Source organism: Oreochromis niloticus, linkage group LG10 (genome assembly GCF_001858045.2).
Source record: "Oreochromis niloticus isolate F11D_XX linkage group LG10, O_niloticus_UMD_NMBU, whole genome shotgun sequence".
In the NCBI taxonomy this organism is placed as follows: domain Eukaryota; kingdom Metazoa; phylum Chordata; class Actinopteri; order Cichliformes; family Cichlidae; genus Oreochromis; species Oreochromis niloticus.
The window spans coordinates 14,438,458-14,447,424 of NC_031975.2; the positions used below are offsets into that span (position 1 = coordinate 14,438,458).

An 8,967-nucleotide genomic window follows, 5' to 3' on the forward strand; every position below is an offset into this window, starting at 1 on the left:
CATTACAAAAAAGATGACCTTTAGCTTTTGGAAATTCTTCAGCAGCCACAAGAGAGAGTTCATACTAAGGCCATCCTTACAATGTCAACTCATGGCAACAAAGGCACTAATCTCCAGGAGGCGCTACTTAAAATGCTACACGGATAGAATCCAATACGTAAGTCCAAGTAACTGCCCTTTACTACTTTGGAAAGACAGGCTAGCACAGTAACACCAGAAAATAACAGCTGGGACAAGAATGGTAGCACTCAACAGCAAACTGGTCAGCACAAGAGGACAGAACAACAGAAGGCAACACTTCTTGTGGTAATGAACAAAAAGCACAGCATAGTGACTATCAGCAGAAAACAGCCAAGTCAGGTCACAGTAGAGAAGGTCCAGAGGGTGACAGAGAAAGCAGGAAGAGTTCAGAACTCTGCAGAGCTCAAATTTTCTGTATACTTAAGTGTGAAAGCATTGTTATTTCCTGGTGCAGGTGACTGCTGGCCCTCTCCCACCTCTTACAGGGTAGTTACTTCACCAATGGGAATCCACAACAAAAGAGATGAAGTAGAACAGGCTAGTGTTCTGTCTAATTTTTTTAAGTTCTGAGAAACATTTATACTCTGTGACTCTTTGGTTGCCACTTTTGTAGCTCTCAAGTAAATCGAAAGAACTCCTTCTCTTAAATGCTAGTTTTTAGTGACCCCTCCTACCCCAACCCTAACCTGGGCCTTGTAGCCTCTGGCTCGTTACCCTGAATCACAAAACAGAAGTCTGGAAGACAATAACATAGTCAGTGTCTGGACCTTTTTATTTTTATTCATCGCCCCTAACGTGTATGCGTGATTGTATATGTATGTGTGATCATACATGCATTTTTGTATAAAAGTGTGTGTCATTGTATGTATATATTTACAGATCTGAAGGCTTAACAGAGGACTGACCACCTGTTGTTTGACTGGCATGTTTGCTGCACAGCAGGTGATGCGGCACATCTCCAGAGGGATCATTACACAACTTTTCTTTTATGATTTCTAAGTTCACTGGTTACTTTCAGTTGCCTTACTTCTTTGATGGTTGAAGACAATATCTTTCAGTATCAGACACTCTTCCACAGTGATGTCATTTCATGAGCCCATGTGCTCTGGCCCATGATCTCATGGGGACAAATTTCTGTAATGTTCTAAAGAGTGATGGTTTTCATACACAGGGCAAAAATTGATAATTGAGGTGTACATCCTGCCTTATTTCAGCAAGATGGACTATTTTAAATGTTTAAATTAAACTAAATTATTTTTGTCTATTTAACTTCCCACTAGGGGCTAACTGAGTGCAAAAAATATTAATGTAAAGGCTAAGACAAAGGCATCTCCCTTAATGGTTGTGCAGATAGATGTTTGTCTGCTTTTTTTGTCTTTGAATATATACATACCGCAAACCTTATAGGCATGAGAGCTTATAGCTCTGAGGGCCCTGCCCCTCCAATTAAAGCTTGTTAAAGGCAGAATTCTTTTTACTTCTCTCCACAGGGATCTGGAAGAGAAGGGTTCTCCAGCTTCTCACTCTACCCAGAGTAATAATTACCTGAGATAATTACTTTCCCCTCACAAGCAATTAATGCCAATTCCAGGGGCTATGGTTTGGGACTCAGGCAGGGACTGGGGTTATGCACAGACTTAGAAATTAACAACAGGAAGCTTTTATTTTTGTACTGTCTGTATTAAACACTTTGGAATAGAAACCATTATATACATGAGTAAGGCCATGTGGTGGTGTTCTCTAGAACAGGAAAAAGGAAGCAAGGAGAGATAAACCTGCACAGAATCAAGGTAACTGCAACAGATTTTCATATGACACACTTTTCTTTTTACCCTGTTCATATACTGATTGGTTCATTTAACTAGACTGGTATGACAGAAGGTAAATGGAATAATTAGAAAGCAAAACGGTTCTCTCTATATTAATGATGTCAAAGGTTCAGCTCAGTGATGACCACAATGCAGCATGTAAAGGTGGGTTCTAAAGACAGCAACAACAACAACGAAAAAAGAACAAACCCGACAAGCAAGAAAAAACAAACAAACAACAAAGAAAAAACCCCAGCTTTGCTCACTACAGGTACAAGAGTTCAAAAACCAGGCAGGCAAACAAAACACAGAGAACAGGCTGCGGCACAATTCAAAGTACAAGCAAAGGTTCAAAAATCCTGGCTTTCTGAAAAACAAAACAGAATGCTGGAAAGCCACAACATGAAGCACTCTGTCACACTGGCAAAAGAGAGGTGGAAGGCTGGAAGTTTAAATCCTTAGTGTGACTGATTAGAAGAGTAGAAACAGCTGAGCAGAGGGGCTTGAGAGATCTAAGCTGCCCTTATCAAAGTATTGCAAAGTGTTTGTTTAAATATAAAGGTTAATGCATTAACTTTACTGTGGTACGAAAGCACTGTATCTACGACGATCCAGTCTGCACTGCAAAAGTAAATTAATTAATTAAAAAAAACCAAACAGGACCTCAGGTATTTGAAAAATAAACATCATGGCAACACAGACTTGTCAAAAACTTGATTTCCTGGAATCAGGCGGTTCTTGGGCACCTGGAGCCCTCGTACTGGGGTGGCCATCCTCTAGAGTGGTCGGCTGCCTGTCATGCCTAAATCTCTGGGACTCCCACCCTTGGCCATGGGTGCACCATCTAGGGTCTTCCTCCTCCTCCTGCTGGGATGGGATATGTGGCCTTAGGTCTTCGGTACTCTTGGGGGCTTCTGGGTGTGTTATTGCAGCTTCCCATCCTCATTTTCAAGTGCATTTTGTGAAAAAGACAAACACACACACACACACACACACACACACACACAGAGAGAGACTCACAAACACCACAAGAAGATTGTTGATTTAAGTACAGGTGCATTTTAAAATGTTTGTGTTCCGGGTGTTGTATGTTTATTTTTGTTACAGTTACGGCAGTTGGCAAAACGTATTTCTGTTTGTACCTCTTTGTACCCCCACCCCCTTTTCTATATTTCTGCCTGTCCCACCTTAAACATTGTCATACTGTACATCACATATATGTAATAACTGAAATGACACGAATAGAAATGAAGAAATAATCAGATAAATCCTGAACAACAACCTTTACAGAATTTATAGAGCTGATCTGGAAAAGGAAAATGTGTTTGGCACAACAGTGCACTCAGATCATAATTCTGATTGCAAAAGCTGCCAGACAGGAACCAAACCCCCGCCCCGCAAAAAAAATAAATAAATCTTAAGTTCCTGGATTTGGCACTTGAGGCTGGCACATCCAGGAACTAAAGGCAGAATATGGCACTTGAGACAAAACATTATGAAACCTAAACACTTTTTAAATGCATCAATTTAACAGCCTCCCTGTAGTCCCCTATATATTTATTTATCAATCACATCTAGCTAACTTTGGCTCATGTTATAGGAGTCAAAATTCATTATTTATTAATGAATAAGCCCATTTTATTTTAACAAAGTTAAAATTAAAAATTAATATGCCAAGGGGTTAAAATGACCTACTAGGCTCTTCTAGGGTTACAGCTTGCTAATCAAGTTTGCTAGCATTAGCTGCTAACTTCGTACTCTGTGATTATAGCCAGTTTTTTTTGCCAGAAAACCAACTAGCAGTGGCCAAAATACTAATGGTGAGGTTCCAGTATGACAACAGCCATTTATCTTTTAGTCTATGATTTATATACACATTGCTGTTGATTGGATAAACTCAAAATACACCCATGAAAAAAAAAACAAACTCAGAGCCTGAAACCAAAATGGTGCACCATTTTTCAGATTGTGCCCTGAGGTGACTGAGCAGTCAGAAAAGCAGGGAAGTCTTAAGAATTGAAATAGGGGATCATTAGAACACATAAAGAATGAATAAATTACTGAAAAAAACCCATAACAACCAAACAGTGACACATGAACAATGTTAAAGGCATGCATTTTTGGGAGCTATGTTTCTTTTATTAACTATACGACATTAGTGATTTACCTTTATGAATGACTAAAAGAACCATTTGTAAATTACTAGGGCAACATTATCTGAAGCAGCACTTGATCAGGATCAAAACTACTAATGCCTGGATCTGATCCTGCTGAGAGAGAGAGAGTGCGTCTGTGTGTGTGTTTGCATATGTGTGCATGGGTGAATAAGCAAAGCAGGATCAAAACATACACGTATGCCTTTGTCTAATCCTGCTGTGGCTGACTGTTTGTGTTTTTGCATATGTATACAGCGCTGATAGCCATCACATGCAGCTGCTGCTCTGGGGTGAGTATAGTTATACACTGATTCCATTCTTTAATTATTCAGTATGCAAAAAGTGAAAGCAAAAAATAGCACAGCAAAAACTTTTCTACAGTTTTTTTTCTTTTGGTCTTTGTATCATTATGTCTTACTTTAGTTACTCATTGTTGTCAACTTAATATATTAAAAATAATTGGTCATTAATTATTTAACATTGAAGAAACATTGCTTGGCTTGATCAGTCTGTGCCACAGACACTGGTTTTATTTACATTGGAACCCTACATTAACTGCTACAATAGCCTCAATCACAGTGGCCTGTTTCTATAGCAATATCTTTATAACCTGTTCTTGGCCACAAAACACACAGATGCTCATTGCGCATTCACTGAAACAATAATCACAACACTAAAAAACAAAAGACTTGAATGTAAAGTCCCACTCTTCCCAGTCTTACACCTATAGCAATACTCAGTATGCAGACAACAGTTTAGATCACACAATACGAGCAAGTAAACTTATTAAAAGTAGACTACATTAAGTCAAATGCACTAATCCAAATGAGGTGAGGAAGTTATTTCCATTTACACTGCAAGGTTAGCCATTAAGTGCTATATTTACATAGTATATAATTTTACATGTTAATAAATCCTTATTTGTTCCTTTAAATTAGTTGCGTTGTTACCTGTGAATTATGAGCAATACTGTGCTTTCATTTGCATATTTCATAATGTACTCTGGTATATGTTTATTCCCAGTATAATCAGAAAAAACTCACTAATATAAAAACACAAATTAAAACATGAGGTTGAATCAAATATCACATCTAGCAGGTGTACACAATAATCTGACATGCTTGTGTACAATTTATGAAATGCACATATCATTTACTTACAGGCATGATTAAAGGACATGCAGTACCACATGGCAGCTAAAAACAGGAAAACATTTGTTTTAAATACAGCTTGAAATGGATATATAAGATCGTGAGAGCTTAAACGTATTCTTCCATCTTCACAGTGACTCAGGAAAAGTACCACTAGGAGGCCAGGATGTATAAAGGGAGAATCGTTGTATTCATGTATGACAGAAAACTAAAGACATAGGGAGTAGCGGAGAAAGACAGCATCAGAGAGGGAGATGACATTTAAAATGTATAGTTGTTGTTGTTTATATCGCATTACCATGGAAAGCAAGGCATTGTTACATCAGTAGTGACTAAGAAGAAGTGTCACCTTTAGAGTGAGCAAGAAACAATACCTGTAATGGCTCATTGTGTCCATAATAAGCACAATGAGCCCATCTTTTCTGAATGTTTTTGGCTGTCAGGAACAGATAATGTGCTTGTTAAATATTCATCTAATTACTATAGCTGAAGAGCCTTTCTAGTGCTGTGAGGTGACATTTAAAATGCCATTCAATAAATCCTCAAGTCAAACCTATTCCTTCTTAGTTCAGAGTGTAAAATTTGTAGTTGGAAAAGACCAGATTTTTCAGAAAAGAAGAAAAAAGAAAAAAAGGGGCGCAACAGTTTGTTCCAATGCCTCTGATGACCACAAAATAGAACATACAAGCTACTGGAATTGGAATGAAAATACTGGCAGAGGAGTAAAGTCACTGTTTAGAGCTTTTTTAGGATAGGTGTAATGAAAGCAGTTATGAACCCTAGGTGAAGAAGGAGAGAGGGCTAAAAAGAAGGTTTAGGGGGTAAAAGATGAGAACGCTGAAAAAAAGAGGGAAGGAACAGACAAAATGATAAACAGGCAAAAGAAGGCAGACAAGAAGGGAAGGGCTCAGAAAAGTAGCCTTAAAAGTTCATTAGCAATGTGGCCTCTATTTAGGTTTGTGTGACATGGACCTCTTGTGGCCACAGGAAATGTGATTATTGTCTCTTGGTCAGCAAAAACAGATATAATGACACTATTGTAGCACAGGGTTGTGGTGGTGGTAATGTATGGTACCATAACATCCTAATTACCAAGTCATACTGATGTCCTTTTGTCACATTTCAAAATAATGAGTACCCTTTTCTACATCCAAGTTCGTGCTCCTGAATAGCATCTTGCCTGTGGATATACTTTAAGTCCACGAAAGATGGTTGGAGGAGTGTTGGTGACATATGTCAGACAAATTATACCTAGAAAATAAGCATTCTCATCTCATGTATGCGAGGCCGCTTCTTTTAGACTTTTGTGTTTTTACTTGTATGTTTTGGAAAAGATCGTTATAATGAAAATACATTCTTTCAGAGCCTTAATGAAATGATGGTAAGAAGGTAAACTTCTCCCATCCATAATAAACTACTCCATCATTATGTTCTTTAGTAGTGTGACATGTCCCATGATATTAATAATAAGAAGAAAACTTTTGATCTCTTCAGGCACTGATGGACTTCGAATGAAATCTTCTGGATTATGCATTACACTGAGAATGACATTAAATGGGTACACAGTGTGTTGAATGTGAGAACAAGGGGTCCTGACCTATTGTTAGTTTGTGACTTAAGGAAGGAGTTGAATCTCTCTATTTTGAAGAACGTGTTCTTTTAGAACTATGTCATCTGCACAGGACAGGTTTATCTGAGGCGTTTCAGTCAGGATTTAGAGCTCATCATAGCACAGAAACCCCACGAGTGAAGCTTATTCAATGCACCATTCAATACTGCTGCTCACAGCATTTTACTACAGAGACTAGAATACACAGTACTGGTATTAAAGGGAAGGTGCTGTCCTGGTTTGCATGGTATCTATCTAATAATTCAAATTGATGTAAAAGAGGACTGTTCATCAAATATAACGTTCGCCATGGAGTTCCTCAGGGTTCTGTTGTGGGACTAGTAGTTTTTTAATTTATATAATAAAGCTGCAATGCTTCATCGAGTAATTTGAATAATTCGATTATAAAAAATTCTCAACACAAATTCTTTCTTTCTTTCTTCTCGATGCTTTGTTTATCATGCGCCACTGTGTAAAACGATTTAAATGTGAACTTTTCACCCACATTTATGACTAAAAATAGACAGTTCATTCTGAAAGGCCTGTTTTTGTTCCTCTTTTGAATATTTCATATTGCTCATTAATAAGACGAAAGTATTTCTAATTGATAGATTACCTGATTACTAAATGTGTATTATGTGTAAAACCACACAACTCAATTAATTAAGTCATAGGCATGTCTTAAAGACCTGGATTATCTGTAATCTTATACTTCCAAATTTGAAAAAATATGTGGTTATTGTATTTGGTGCAACAAACCCCTCAGAAATATGGTCTCTAACCAGGTATTTACTATGGATGGCATTACCCTGGCCTCCAGTAACACTATGAGGAAATTTGGAGTCATTTATAACTAGGATATGCCCTTCAGCGTGCACATTAAACAGATATCACAAAAATGAGAAATGTCCTAATGTCTATGCGTGGATGCTAAAAAATAGTTCATGGGTTTATTACTTCTAGGCTGGACTTTTGTGTTCCAGATTATCAGGTTGTTCTCAAAGGTCCTTGAAAGACCTTTAGTTGATCCAAAACATCAGAGTAAATGATAAATGGATTGCTAATTAAATAGCGCTTTCCTACTCTTAACTGAACACTCAAAGCCCTCTTATACAACTTGCCTCATTCATGCAAGCACTTTTCCTATGCAACTGATTTCTATTTAACACACTCCAATGGATGCACTGAAGGGCCACTAGGGGTTAGCATCTCGCCCAAAGATATTTGGTATGCTGACTGGAATCAAACCAGCACCCTTCCAATTAGTAGGTGACCTGCTCTACCTCCTGAGCCACAGCCAACCCAGTACGGACAGGAAATAGAAAGAGAGATCATATCTTTTCCACATTAGCTTCTCTAATCCAGATTTTGCTTATGTGAATGGGTGAATGAAGCAAATTGTGTAAAGCACTTTGAGTGCTCAGTTAGAGCTAAGAAACACTATATCAGAACCAGTCCGCTCATTCTTTTTCACTTCCCATGCATTTATGTGCCAATACTGCATTACTGGCATGCAGTATTGTTATCTGTTATCTCCCGCATAGTTTGTGTTCTATTTCTTTATCTCTCTCTATCTGCCCTACCTGCCTCAATTAGTGAAGTCAGATGACTGCCACAACCTGAGACTGATTCCACTCAAAATATTTTCCTGTTAAAAAGGAGTTCTTGCTTCCCAACATCACATGTGCTTGTCCAAAGGGGATCATCTGATAGTTGGGGCTTTCTGTTTATTATTGTGTGATCTTGAAGCAACTGTTTTTGTGTTGACTGGTGTTATAAAAATAAAATTAAACTGCTGGACTTGAATTCTAAAACAGGAGTCTCACCAGTGTCAACTTCTGTTTATTTTAATTTCTAAAATATAATATAATTAATAAAAAATATAATAAAATACTACTTTTTTCTGCCATTCAATAATTTGCTTTCAGATACACACAAGAGGAAATGTGGAACCTGTGATCCAGCTTCTCAGAGGAATATATGTTACCTACTGACAATAAAAGAATGCAAGAAATACATTTCCTATGTTCCAAATGTTTGTTTGTTTGTTTTTTCAATGTCATGAAGAAAAAAATCAAATGTGATAAAGTGACAGCAGATGAAAGACAAAATATAAATACTGACTTTAAGAGTGAACGTGATTCTACTAATGTTTCTGCTAATGTGAACAAATGCTGGATCTGTTGGGTCATTTTTGGGTTAGGTCATTCTTTCAGCAGCTA

The 8,967-nt window shown here is 37.6% G+C and overlaps 1 long non-coding RNA gene across 1 annotated transcript; it reads left to right on the forward strand.

Annotated features, from left to right (window-relative positions):
* Positions 1 to 812: 812 nt before the first annotated feature.
* Positions 813 to 8,760, forward strand: LOC112848056 (uncharacterized). Its single transcript, XR_003221967.1, has 3 exons — positions 813 to 1,811; positions 4,241 to 4,275; positions 8,674 to 8,760. It is a non-coding gene; the product is annotated as an uncharacterized LOC112848056 (long non-coding RNA).
* Positions 8,761 to 8,967: the final 207 nt, after the last annotated feature.